This window comes from Pleurodeles waltl, chromosome 5, assembly GCF_031143425.1.
Source record: "Pleurodeles waltl isolate 20211129_DDA chromosome 5, aPleWal1.hap1.20221129, whole genome shotgun sequence".
In the NCBI taxonomy this organism is placed as follows: domain Eukaryota; kingdom Metazoa; phylum Chordata; class Amphibia; order Caudata; family Salamandridae; genus Pleurodeles; species Pleurodeles waltl.
The window spans coordinates 687674057-687688475 of NC_090444.1; positions in this window are offsets into that span (position 1 = coordinate 687674057).

The window sequence follows — 14419 nt, forward strand, 5'->3', positions numbered from 1 at the left end:
AGCAGGCCTTACAGCCCTAAAGCAGAGTGCACTATACCACAGATGAGGGCATAACTACATGAGCAATGTGCCCCTACAGTGTCTAACTCCATTCTTAGATATTGTAAGTGCAGTGTAGCCATATTGAGTATATGGTTTGGCATTACGAACTCCACAGTACAATAAACCCACACTGAAGGCAGTGTGGGATTTAATGAAAAACACACCCGGAGGGCATCTTATAGATGCCCTCTGTATGTTAGCCAAACTGCTCATGCAGGACTGACCAGTCTGTGCCAGCCTGCCACTTTCAGACAAGTTTCTGACCACATGGGGTAAGAGCCTTTGTGCTCTCGGTGGCCAGAAACAATGCCTGTCCTGGGTGGAGGGGCTTCACACCTCCCCCCTGCAGGAACTGTAACACCTGGTGGTGAGCTTTAAGAGCCTCAAAAGCTCAAGCTTCGGGTTACAGTGCCACAGGGCACTCCAGCTAGTGAAGTTGCCTGCCCCTCCCCCGAAAAAAACCCTCTCTTGGTGGCAAGTCCAGTGGGAAAATTAGGGAAAACAGGGAGAAGTGACCACCCCAGCTAGGATCACCCCTAACATGTCCAGAGTTGAGGTGACCCCCTGCCTGCAGAATTCTCTATCTTGGTTTGGCAGGCAGGGACCAATACGGTTAGGTTTGTATACCCCTCCCAGAGGGGAGTGGACACAAAAAGGGTGGAGCCACTCTTAGGGAAGAAGTCATTGGCTACTGCCCTCTGACCCCTGAGACGCCCCTAAATCCAGGATTTAAGGGCTCCCTGAACTCAGCTCACCAGGAATGACCTGACAAAAAAGAAGAAGGACTGCTAAGCTGAACCTCCAGCAGGGAATAAAGAAGAAGCAAACTGACTCGGCCCCAGCCCTACCAGCATGTCTCCTGCTTAAAAGAACCTGAACAAGAAGGTGACAAGAGGACTTTCCTGCACCCCAAAGGACCAAGAACTCATGAGGACAGTGGCCTTGTCGACAAAAAACTACACCAAGGGACTCCACAGCCTCCCCGGATCCATGAGTCCTGACCACCCTGCACCGGACGCCTGTGGCCGGAGACCAGGTGACCCAACCAGTTAGAAAGAGTGTCCCCAGGCGATTCTGAGCAAGTGCGCACCCTGGGCTGACCGATCCACCCCTCCATGACAACGCCTGCAGAGGGAATCCTGAGAAACCCCTGATCGCGAAAGCTCCGGACGAAGATGTCCAACACCTAAAAGACCACTGCACACGCAGACCCCAGGCCTTGGAGAAGCCAACCTCTGGTGCAGCTACATTCAGGGGGCAGCCCTCCTCCCTGTCCAGCCTGTGGTTTGCCCAAGTCAACCCCCTGGACCTCATCTGCAGCATCTGAGTGACCCCCGGAGTCCCCTCATAGAAAAGCATTGGAAACCCGATGCCTTGTTTGCACCCTGCACCCGGCTGCCATAGCATCGCTGAGGGAGTATGTTTGGTGGCTATCGTGGCCCCCCCATATCTACCCACCCGAAGTCGCAGGTACTTACCTACAGACAGGCCTGATTCCGAGTCCCCCCTGGTCTCCAAAGTAACCCATGTTAAACTTGCCTCAACATTGACTTCTGTACCTGGCCGGCCCTGTGTCGCTGGTGGTAGGTGTTTGGGGAAGACCTGAACCCCAACCTGTGGACTTCCTAACACCTGGAGACTGGAACTGTAAGTCAAGTACTTACCTGTAAATCATACTAACTTTTCTTCCCCTAACCCCAGGGAACTGTTTCTGAAAATTGCAGTCAATTTTTAAAACAGATAATTGCCAATATTTTAAAAACTGTATAACTTATCAATTCCAAACAAAGTACTATTGATACATGTGTGAAATATGGATCTGTTGAAGTACTTACCTGCAACTTGAATCTTGTGGTTCTAGACATAAATTATGAATATATATTTTTGTTATATAAAAACCATTGGTTTGGAGTTAAGTCATTAGGTGTGTGCTTCTTCTATTGTTTGTGTGTGTATAACAAATGTTTTGCACTGCTCTCTGATAAGCCTAATTGCTCAACCACATTATCACAAAACAGAGCGTTAGTATTATCTATTCTAGCCTCTGGGGAACCCCTGGACTCTGTGCACACTAAATCTCATTTTGATATAGTATATATAGAGCCAGCTTCCTACACAGGCTATACTGTTATAGCAAGCTATGGCTCTTAATCAGAACTCCAAGAATGAGGCCCTCAGTGGGGCGCGGCCAAGCCGCCGACCATAATGGCTGCGCAGCTGTGAAGCTCCTGCGGCAGCTCCCGAATAACTGGCAAGAGCGGGCAGCCAGAACACGGAGGCATGCTGGCAAAGGTGGCGGAGCGGTAAGGAGGGGTGGGGGTACACAGGGGGACCACGGCTGATGCATGTTATGGTGTGTGGGCGTTGCTAGTGTTACGGCCTGAGTCCGTCCGGCCCATGCGCGTTGGAGGCCCCGAGACGACAGAGGCATTGGGTGAGCCTGAGGCGCGAGGCCGAATGGGTGGCACGGTGCTGCCTGGGGCTGTCGGCAGATGGCCCCCCTCACCCCCACATCCAGAGCGATATCGGGAGAGCGTTGTCAGCTCTCCCTGGCCCATGGCTTGGTGGTCTATGGGCAGTGCGGCCCTTCCTGCCTCCGTGATGGCACCCACATGGGACAGCCTGTAGAGCGTCCCGCTATGGGGGGCTGGGGCCTGGCTTGCCTCCCCGAGAAATTGAGATGGTGGGGAGGGCAGCTGCTGTTGACCCCTGAGCTGCTGTTGTGCTGCTGGGTGGGCCGCGCTGAACTCTAGGGATGTGCTGGCCCATGGTCTTTGCCTATTGCTTCACTCCAGTGTATGGCGGAGTGCCCAACATCGTTGGACTGGACGGCGGTGAAACCTACTAGACCTGTTTTTGGCTGAATGCCCTGACTCTGCACTATTGCATTGCCACCTATTTGAGTGGGTGGTTGTGGGTCCACCGCCTGGCTGCCCAGGTGAGGTTGGATGCCCGGGTGATTGCTATTTACCCCGGCTCCTGAACGATGTGGTGCGAGGCTTGTTGGCGCTTGGAGCACTTGGTGGGTCGTCTGTGGGGATTAAGGGCCTTTGCCCCTAGGTGGCAATGGGCTGCAACGACCCTAAACAGCGAAAGCTACCTTTTGAGAAATTACAGTAGGTTGGCATGGCTGCTGCACCAACAAGGGACAAAGACGACACTCTGGAGGATCCAGTGCGTGACCAGGCAGTTGGTGACAGAACTGAGGGCCAGATTACGTGCCACTGATACCAGATTTGAGTCGTTAACCTACAGGCTAGACAACATGGGAAGGAGGGTGGATAAATAGCAATCTCGCCTGAGGGAGCGGAAGGACATATCTCTGCTATTGAGGACAATGAAGTGACATTGAGGAAGCACCTTACGAAAGTTGAGGGTAGGTTGAAAACAGGTGCTTTGAAAAACAAAGATTTAGAGGCCCGGGGGTGCCGCAATAACCTGCGCATCGCTGGAATCTCGGAAACCACTAACACTGGCTGGCTTGACTTGTTCGTTGAGAACCTGCTGGTGGAGCTGGTGGGACGCCCAGGCTTCACCTTAACATTTGTGATAGAGAGGGTGCATCGCATCTTGGGTCCGCGGCCACTCCCAGGGGTGCCTGCCCACCCTATCATTGCATGCCTATTGAATTATAGGGAACGTGACACTGCCCTCCGCCTTGCTAGGGAGAAGGGCTGTTTGCAATATCAGGGAGCCATCATGTCCCTCTTTCCCAATTTCACACATACATTTCAGGCTGAAGTTTTCTAAAGTCAAGAGTGCGCTTCGGAATCTTGGCATTCGTTATGGCATGATATATCCGGCTAGATTGAGAGTGGGGGTGGACGGTAAGCAGCGCTACTTTGGCAACCCTGGTGACACCATGGTGTTCTGTAAACAACAATTTGGGCGTGGTGGGTCGCCCCGCGGTCCATCTCAAGTGCACGACGATCTGGATGCTGGACCCGCTTCTAGCATGGAACTGTTCCCCCGGACTAGATTGGGCCGGCCGGCTTGTTGATCCCACCCTGCTTGACTCAACATTGTATCTCCCTTGATTACACACGATAAACACTTTTTGGCTGCTCTGTTGTCTTTTTTACAGGTTTCTTAAATAGACTGCCCTCTCCTATTCCAAACTGTCATTCCTGTTTGCGGCCTGGAAGTATTCCGCGGTTGCGTTGTCATGCTCCCCTGGTTTATACCAAATTACCTGTTTTTCTGTTTCTCTTTGTTTAGGGTTATGCGGGGTTAGCTTGGCTATTCTGGGCCAGGTGTGGGAGAAGGGAGGTTTGTTTTACCTCATTGGGCTGTATGTTGGAATACTGTTATGCTACGCAATGCGGTTTATTTCCATACTTACCTTTTTTTATAAATGACCACACACTACCTTCAGGCTGGGACTAACGCTCCTACGGCGAAAAAGTCCTTGGACCTAACACTTATGTCCAGGAACATACATGGCCTCAAAACCCTGCAAAGGCAAACCCATGCTTCAATACCTTCGCAAGCATGAGGTGCAGATTGCTTTTCTGCAAAAGACCCACCTTCCTGCTGGTGCTGTGCCCTCCTTTGTGTCCACATGGGGCCCCCACCGCAACTGCGCTAACTACAGCACCTATTCACGTGGAGTATGTATTTCGGTGCATAAAACAGTACAATTTAGACCACTGTCATCCAGGTAGGATAGGAATGGTAGATATGTGATGGTTGCGGGGCTGTTGGATAACCGTAAGACTCTCCTTATAAACGTTTATGCACCTAACATTGGCGCGCCTGAATTTTTCCATGACCTCCGGTCCCACATAGATCTCTTTGAAGTAGAACTCATTTTGCTGGGAGGTGATTTTAACATGGTGATGGATCCAGCATTAGACTACTTCTCATGCCCGGCATCTAAAGCCCATTCCCTCCAGCCCGTGAAGGACCTCTGCAGCACCTTAGCTCTACATGATCCCAGGAGATAATTTGGTTCTGACACTCTGGCCTACACTTTTCGCTCAGCGCCCTATGGCACCTGGTCGCATATCGACTATTGACTTTTTGCCAGCACTGTTACGCACTGAGTTTCAGCTATCAAACACCTGCCCCGCACATTGTCAGACTACTCACAGTACTAACCACACTTGCTATCCCCGCAGCAGGTGGCATTAGAAAATTCTGGAGGTTCCCTGACATGGTGTTGCAAGACGCTCTGTTTTGCACAAACCTGAGAGAAACAATGGTTGCATTTTTCAAGTTAAATGAGGGCTCAGTGGGTACATGGGTGGTGCTGTGGGATGCCTTTAAGGCATATGCCAAAGGTATTTGCATATCCACAAATTCTGGGGTCCTGCACAATACACATCGTGGTTTAAGCACAAGTGGAGGCGCCGCTTACTGATATTGACCATGAGATAGCGGCTACTGAGATCAACCCCCAACACAATCGTCGCAGGCTTTCGCTTGATGAGTTTAACAAACTGGCAGACAGGAAGGCACAATACATGGGCATGTACACCAAAGCACGTAAATATGGTGAGGGAGACAGACCCGGGAGGATGCTGGCCAGATTGCTACACCCCTCGTACCCCACATCCCACATACTTGAAATTAAAAGACTTGATAGTAGTATTGCTATCGGTAGTGCTGAGGTCCAGGTGGAACTCTTCACATATTACTCCAGCCTGTACACAGTTCAGCCCACACGACCACGCCCTGCATTGCAAGAAAACTAGATAACATTGCTATGGTCTGGCTAACCACCATCCAACAGCAGTTCCTCAGTCAGCCTTTCTCTGCAAAGGAAGTTTCATAGGCAATAGATTAGTTGGCTTGGATGCACGCCCCGGGCTGGATGGGTTTACTGGGACGTTCTACAAGAAATACAAAGAAATTCAGAGTCCTCGCCTTATATCAGTGTATGCTGAGGCGGTAGAGACTTGGGTTCTCCCTGAGACCATGCGTGAGGCAGTTATTACTCTTTTGCCAAAGCCCAGTAAGGACCCTCTATATTGTGGGTTATACAGAACCCTTACCTTATTAAATTTCGACAATAAGATCTTGGCCAAGATGGTCGCTAGCCGCCTTTCCCTCTTGCTGGATAAGATTATTTCCCCTACTCAGTCTACCTTTGTTCCGCAGCGGTCCACCTCTCTTAACCTTCGCACCATTTTTGAGATGCTAAACAGAGTGTCCCCTGAGGTTCTGGTGGCTATTGCCCTATTAGATGCCGAAAAGGCATTCGATTCCCTTGAGTGGCCCTTCTTACACGCTGTCCTATGTAAGCCTGGGTTTCCCCGAGATTACACAGATTTGATTTCTCTGCTGTACTCGCTGCCCACAGTTGCTATACGACTAAACGGAGTGTTCTCCCCCTTTTTCCTCATATTGTGCGGTAAACGACAAGGGTGCCCTCTGTTCCCCTTGCTCTTTATAATGGCAATGGACCCTCTGGTGCGCCATTTGCGGAAGGGGCAAATGCAGAGAGGACTACAGTTTACTAGCAGGCCACTCCTGGTATCGTTGTATGCAGACGATATATTAGTATTCATTCTCCACCACAACACTTACCTTAAACCCATATTATTAAAGGAAGTGACTCGCTTGGGTGAAATCTCTAGGCTGCACATTAACTGGAATAAATCAGAGCTTTTTCTGCTGACAGACCGTACACATCTGCCTGCGGCTGAGTTCCCCTGAGTTTAACAAACTGGTAGACAGGATGGCACAATACGTGGGCATGTACACCAAAGCACGTAAATATGGTGAGGGAGCTAGGCCCGGGAGGATGCTGGCCAGATTGCTACACCCCTTGATTGGTCTAGGAGAGTGATCTGAGACGTCCACTTTCCCAAAAAGTGTGGGAGGCATGTTGTGCACAGAGCTGGTTTGTCTCACTTAACCAACGCCACAAGTTAGTCCACTTTGAATTCTTAAGAAGGACATAGATCACCACCAGGGATACGGCTCGTGTTGACCCTGGCCGTTCTCCCACCTGCCCCAAGTGTCATGCACCGATTGCAGACTTTTCAGACATGACTTGGACTTGTCCAAATATTAGACGCTTTTGGTGTGAGGTGTATGATCGATTATCGATCATTGTGGGATGGGATGGCCTCTCCACCCCAATCCACTTAAGGCCCTTCTCGGCTACACAAAACATGTACTGAGGTCTATCAGGCACCTTACAGCGATTTAGCTCTTATTGGCAGAGCGGGAGATAGCGCTTCTATGGGGCTCCAAATAAACGCCTAATATCACTTCCTGGTTAAAGAGCCTCACATATTGTGACATATAGGCCCATACTTTTTTTAGTGCCGCATTAGCTTAATTTTTTGACGCAAAAGCAGCACAAACTTACAAAATACAATTATATTTTGTACGTTTGAGCCGCTTTTGCGTAAAAGAATGACACAAATACGGCACTAAAAAAGTATAAATATGGACCTAACAGTGAACTTTATGCCTCGCTGCAGCCTGTGACATTTAAGCCTAATGATATTTGGCAGCCACTAAGAGACTTGAATACACTCATCACTTCTCCACCATCCTCTCAGTCCTTCATTGAATCTGGATCCTGCTGAACAGATTCTTTGCATGACACTGTTTCTGTCTCTTTTCTAATTGTCATTATGCTGGCCGTGGGCCCGACCACCCGGAGTTTGTCGGTAAAAGCACTACTTGTAATCTGTACTGTCTGCTTTTTACATGTAGTACAGTTTCTTTGCTTGAACTGCAGTGCTTTGTGTTTGTTTTCTGTTATGTTTAAAAATAATAAATAAAATAAAAAATTTTAAAAAAGGCGCTTAGGTTTACCCCAGCCAGGGGTGCACTGTTGATCCCCACCCCCTCCACATAAAAGCCACAACCAGGATCGCATCTCACATATCCCACAGGCAGACAGGAACCAGCCCTCCAGCAGTTACTCGGTAATCAAAGCTCAGTGAGGGGGCAGGAGACCGCATGGGCAGTATAGTGCCTGGCGGAGATGTAGGAGAGGGCGTGGCCATATCCCAGAGACTACCCTGTGTAGCTAGTCTCTGGCAGGCCACCAGTATTGCATCCCAAGAGGGCAATATGGGGACTTTCCACACCCCTTTGGCCTCCTCCCTACGCAGTGCTTCTCTCTTACAGTCTGCCCACTAAGTCAGCTCTCTACTCCATTTACCCAGGTCAGGGCCAGAGGCAGATTTCCAGCTCATCATTAGCTGTCTGCTGGCAAGCATGAGTGCCAGGTCCGTGAACTGGTCCGTCGCCTTCCAGGTATCATTACGCACCTGTAAGCCCAGCAAACACAGCTACTGGGAACATTTGAAGTGTCTATGGGTGCCCCTTTGCACCACCTTTATAAAGGTAGCCCACCCTGCATCAGCTGTATGGCATCAAGTGTGTTCTGCCAACACCCCGGGGAACACAGCATGCAAACGCCAAAGGGTAAGGTACACCCGATGTCAGTAATAAAAGTGAATAAAGCTGGCGTGGCTTCGGGTGTCAAGATGGCGGTCGCACTCTAAGAGTGCTCCGGACCCCTCCATCATCTGCGCCTTCAAGCCTCTGCTGCCCCACTCCGGATCATGTCTCTAATGACCCCTGCCTGATCGCCGGTCGGCGGGGACGACGCTGGCCAAGTAAGAGCCGCGACAGAGTTGTAGCAGCGCCGCAAACAGTTCAGCCCAGATCTGCGGCCTGGGAAATGGCGGCGGAGGGCGCTTGGCCGTAGCAGCGCCCGGCTGTGGGAGGCGCGGCCGCCCCTGGAGCTGCGCGCAGATCTGGGAGCAGCCTTGGGCGCGGCCCAGCCTGGCGGTGCCCCTGAAGCTCTAGATGATCCGGACACCTTGCGGCAGGTGGAGAGGGGAAACCGCGGCGGAGACGAGACAGACCTCGTGGGTGGCGGAGGGCCGAGTCCGCAGCCCTGTGTGCAGTGGTGTGGCAGTGACGAGTCCGGGAGGCGAGGTGACGGCCCCACGTCGAAGAAGCGGGCGCCTGCGACTCCCCGGGGCGGCCGCGTGGCAGTGGCTGACCTGATCCTGGGTGGCCGGCTGGTTCCCAGCGGTGGGCCAGGTAGATTGAGGCCAGACTGGCGCCGGCGCGCGGCGCCGTGGAAACGGACGGACCTGGTGTAGCAGCAGGACACAGGTGAGCAGTGAAGGATCCTGGTCCAGCCCCTGTGGAATCGGGGAGACCGAGGCCTGGCTGCCTGAGAACCTTTGGCGGCGACCTTCTTGGCTGGCCCCGGCCGTGAGGGAGCTGTTGGGGGCCCAGGTGCACTACGCAGGAGCGGCGTCCTGGAACCATTGAGGGGTGCACCTCGCGATCACCCGGTAGGGGCGAGGAGCTGTTGCCTTGGTTCTGCGGACAAGACAGTCGCGGCGGGGATTGTTGTGACCAGCGGGCCTCGGCCCCCGGAGGCAGCCCCCCATGGAGGGCGCATACGGACTTGGTGGTCCCCGCACAGCAGCAGAACCCAGGACATGGCGGCTGGAATTACGTGGGGGGCGCGCATCTGGGCCCCTTCCCCCCCACGGGACCTGAGGACGTCATTGTTGTTGAGTAGCCTTGATGAACTGCTGGTCGGCGGAGACTTTTGATGGTGCGACGAGCCCTGTGGCCCCTGCGGAAGGAAACCTGTCACCTTGGGCCCGTGGGCCGAGGGGTCGCAGAGGAAGCTGCCAGCCGTGTCGGTCTGGCCCAGAGACACGCCTCCTCTCTCGGTAGAGGAGTGAGAACAAGGTGGACCCCGTGTCGTGAGAGGCGTCGGGGTGCGGCACGCCATAGTGCGGGGGCCTCGGCCTGATCAGCCCTGAGGCACCATGGGTAAGGACAGAGCTGGCAAGCAGCCCCCGACGTCCCAACAGAGGATTGACCAATTCACCACCCCGGCACCCCCCCAAGGTGTTGGGGATGCGGCATCCGGGGGACTCCCACCGGAGGGGGTGACCGCAATCCTCCAAGCCATCCAGTCCTTGCAGCTTGCTGTGGAAACCAAGATCGGGGAAGTGCGGGAGGACCTGGGCCTGCTCCAGCAGGACCTTTGGATTGCGGTGGGTCGGATCACCGAGGTGGAGGGCGCGTCTCCCAAACGGAGGATGAACTAGCGGATCTCAGGACGAAGGTTGCCCAATTGCAGACTCGCATTGGCGAATTACATCGCCTTGTGGAAGACGCGTAGAACCGCTCCAGGCGCAACAACCTACTCTTCATCCGCTTCCCAGAAGGAGCAGAAGACAGCCGAGCACCTGAGTTCCTGGAGTGTTGGATCAGATCCTGGATGCCAGAGCAGTGCCTTCTCCCCCTGGTTCGCAATTGAGCGGGCACACAGAGCCCTCGCGCCCGACCCCCACAGGTGGCCCGAAAAGACCAATGATCACACGTATCCTGAACTTTAAAGACCAAGATGTTATCCTGAAGGAGGCCAGACTTTGCCCGGACCTCTGTTGGAACAATCATAGGATCTTGGTGTTCCCAGATTATACTCGTGAGGTCCAGGCCCGACGCCGCTCATATGAGCATGTCAAGCAAAAACTCAGGGCGATGCAGCTCACATACATGCTTCTATTCCCCGCACGTGTGAAGGACCTCATGGACGAGAAGTCCTTTTTCTTTGAATCCCCGGAGGCGGCGTGGGACTGGCTGACCGAGGAGGGCATCGCAGACCAGAGGACCCCCCCGGAACACGGGGAACTCCCCGGGTGGTAGACCCACCGCCCAGGTGGGTTCGCAGAGAGGACGCAGGCGTACCAGGTCCCGGCGCAGGAGGCGGGGGGGTCCCGACAGTCCCTCTGGCGAGATCTCAGGGCCGGAGCCCAGCGACCAAAAAAAGGGGACAGCTACAGACGCCCCAGAGCCTTGGGGCTCCACACGTGAGGTGGAGGAGGCCGCTTGAGCCAGACCCCTGCACTCGTCTAAGAGGGCCGGTATGTCTCCGTGTGTTGTGCTCGCAGGGGGGCGTGCCCCAACTGGCGCTGATTAATATGGAACGGAGCAGATGGCTGGCTTATTGATTGCAGATGATCCTGACTGCATGGAGGGGTCCACCACTCCACACCAATGACAGATCATTTGGCTGTTAAAGTTTGGTTGGGGTTTTGGTCGACAGATGCTTCAGGGGCCGAAGTATGGGGAGGGGGGTGTTCAGGGGGTAGGGTGTTCTTTGAAAAGTTAAGTTGTGCTGTTTTAAGGTCACTCCTGGGCTCACCGGCCAACATACGATACACTATTGCACCACCATACCCCACGTGTGGCTTTCATTAACCCAGGTCCTCTCATGGAATGTGAACGGACTCCTAGATAAGATCAAGAGATCAGCGGCGTTTAACACGCTCCGCATGTATGCGCCGTCCGTGGTTCTGCTGTAAGAGACTCACTTACTTGGTACCAAATGCCCCGTGCACATGCGAGGAGGGTACGACAAAGTCTACCATGCGGGATTCTCGAGGGGTTCCAGGGGGGTGGCCATTCTGCTGCATCATTCCCTGCCCGTTGTGATAACTGCCACCCAGTCGGACCCAAAAGGACGGTTTGTTGTGGTGACAGGTACGCTCCATGGGTTATCGATTAACGTTGTGTGTGACTACGCCCCTCCGAATGCGTTCGCTGCTTTCCTACTTGCCATCCACGGGTGCTGTTTGGGCTCCCTGCGGGGCTCACTCTGATAGGCGGCGACTTTAACCTCATCTTGGACCCCAGACTTGATGTCTCAGGTCCCGTGTCTGCGAGCCGCTCCAACCACACGTCGGAGCTTCGTGGTTGGGCCGAGAGCCTTGGTTTGTGTGAGATTTGGCGGATCTGGCACCCCAGATCTCGACAGTACACCCATACCTCAGCAGCCCACAATACGCATACCAGGATTGACCTCATTTTTACGCCGGCATTAGATGCCGCCAGTATCACTGGGGCAGAGAACCTGCCACGCGGGGTCTCCGACCATGCACCACTGCGCATCAGACTGGGAGGTACAGATCCTGTCCAGCGCCCGATGTGGTGCTTGAACGTCTGGCATCTCCAGGACAAAGAGTACACTCAAGCGGTAAAAGATCACCTCACTCAATACTTTGAACATAATTTGGGGTCGGTGCAGTCGCCAGGTATGATCTGGGCCGCCTGTAAAGCCACCATCAGAGGACACGCTAAGCATCTCCTGCGTATACGGGAGCGTGCACACAACCAAAAAGTGTCGGATCTAGAGGAAAGGGCATTGCGACTGGAGCATCAGCTCACCGCCTCAGCGTCAGCCTCCACTACGAGACATCTCACCCTGGTCAGAGATGAGATTAGACACCTGGTACTTGAGACAGCGAAACATCTCTGGCGGGCTTCGGCTGCCGGAGTATATGGTTGGGGGGATAGGAATGGGAAGCTTCTGCATTGGCTGGCGACTCGGCCCTTGGCGGATAGAATTATCTCCAAAATAGTGGACGAGTCTGGAGCGTTTTCCAAGACGCCGCAAGATATTGCACAGAGCTTCGCCGCCTACTATACACGATTGTACGCAGAGCGACCTCGGCCGCAACCAGAGAGAGAGAGGCCCCCCTCTTGGGAGATGTTGTCTTCCCGAGGATCTCGCATATGGCTAGACGCAGCCAGGACGAGGCCATCACCCTTGATGAAATCAAGGACGCGATTGCAAAGCTGTCCCCGGGCAAGACGCCAGGCCCGGATGGCTTCCCGGCAGAACTATGTAGTAAGTGTAGTGACATTTTGGGTCCCCACTTGATGGCCATGTACGAAGAAGCCAAAAAAACAGGTTGCTTTCCTCCAGGCATTGATCAAGCCACTATAGTGGTGATTCCCAAGACACTGCTCCGCCTACCGCCCCATCTCCCTCCTAAACACCGAGATTAAGGTATTATCCACGATCCTTGCTACCAGACTGAAGGGGGTGCTCCCTTCGTTGATACATCCGGATCAGTGCGGATTTATGCCCGCACGGAGCACAAGGCACTGCATCAGGCGACTGCATGTTGCATTGGCCCATCGTGACACTCTAGCCTCTTCCCCCCTGGCTCTTCTCTTGCTAGACTTAGAGAAAGCCTTCAACACTGTGGACTGGATCTATCCGGATCGCGTATTGTTGAGCAACGGCCTCGGTCCTAAATTCCGCAGTCTGGTGAGGCTCCTCTACTCGAACCCTACCGCCCGAGTTCAAGTGAACGGAGTAGTCTCGGACCCGTTCCCCATTTGCCGGGGCACCCGCCAGGGATGTCCGCTGTCCCCGTTGCTCTTCACGCTAGCGATTGAGCCTCTGGCGAAGTTGCTGAGAGAGGACCCCCTAATAGACGGTTGGTCTTGGCCTGCGAGCCGGGAAGACCGAGTGGCGCTATATGCCGATGACGTACTTGTATATTTGGCCAATCCTACCCGTAGTGGCCCCCGTATTCTGCAACTCCTGGGCTTATTCTCTGAGGCTTCTGGTTTGACTCTTAACCCGCGCAAGTCTTTACTTGTCCCTCTACACCCCTCTAGGGACTGCGTAGACTGGCAACAAGACATCCCGATCCGACGTAATAGCTTTAAATATCTGGGTGTACAAGTGGCCTTGTTGCCAGAACTGGCCTGGGCGCTTAACATCTCCCCGCTTTCTCGGCAGGTCAAAGAGGACCTTCAACGCTGGGAAACCCTGCCTCTTAACCTGCTGGGCAGAATAGCACTCTATAAAATGATGATCCTTCCTAGGTTCCTTTACCTGCTGCAGAACGTTGGAGGAGATGGACGCAGTGGCACGTCGGTTCTTATGGTGCAATGCCCGACCCAGACTGGCTCTTGACTCCTGCCAAAGGGACGTCTATGAGGGCAGATTGGGGATGTCCAACATTTACCACTACTACCTTGCAATGCACCGATTGGATGGGAGGGGGTTGGACCGATCCAGCATACTAGCTAGAGCTTCTGACGATGAGTTACCCCGGGATACTAGAGATACTCTATGGTCGCCCTATCCCCCGCGGGGCCCTGGGGTGACTAGAGTGGTGCTGCTGGGAGGCCCAGAGGGTGACAGGTTGGTGGGGCCGCCTCACTCGACAGACTCCGTAATGGCATGGGAGGTGACTGGCAGAGGTCTCCGCTTTGGAGGGATTCCAGAGATGGGACATTATAGGAATTTCCCTGTTGGGTGACGTTTGGGAGGGGCCACCCCTGCGATCTTTTGAGGAGCTCCAGCAACTCTTTTCACTCAATAAGACCCAGTTCCACAGGTATCTGCAACTTCGTCATGCGCTGCAGGTATATATCCGAGCTGGAGAAAGTATCCCTGAGTTCAGCCCCATGGAGGCAAAGGTGATGATGGGGAGCCTGGGCAAAGGGGGAGTTTCACAGATTTACCGTTCCCTGGTCACCAACACTGCTCGACCGCTGGATGGGTTTCGTCGGAGGTGGGAGGAGTGGTTGGGCCCCATGGAGGAGGAAGACTGGAGGGAGGCAC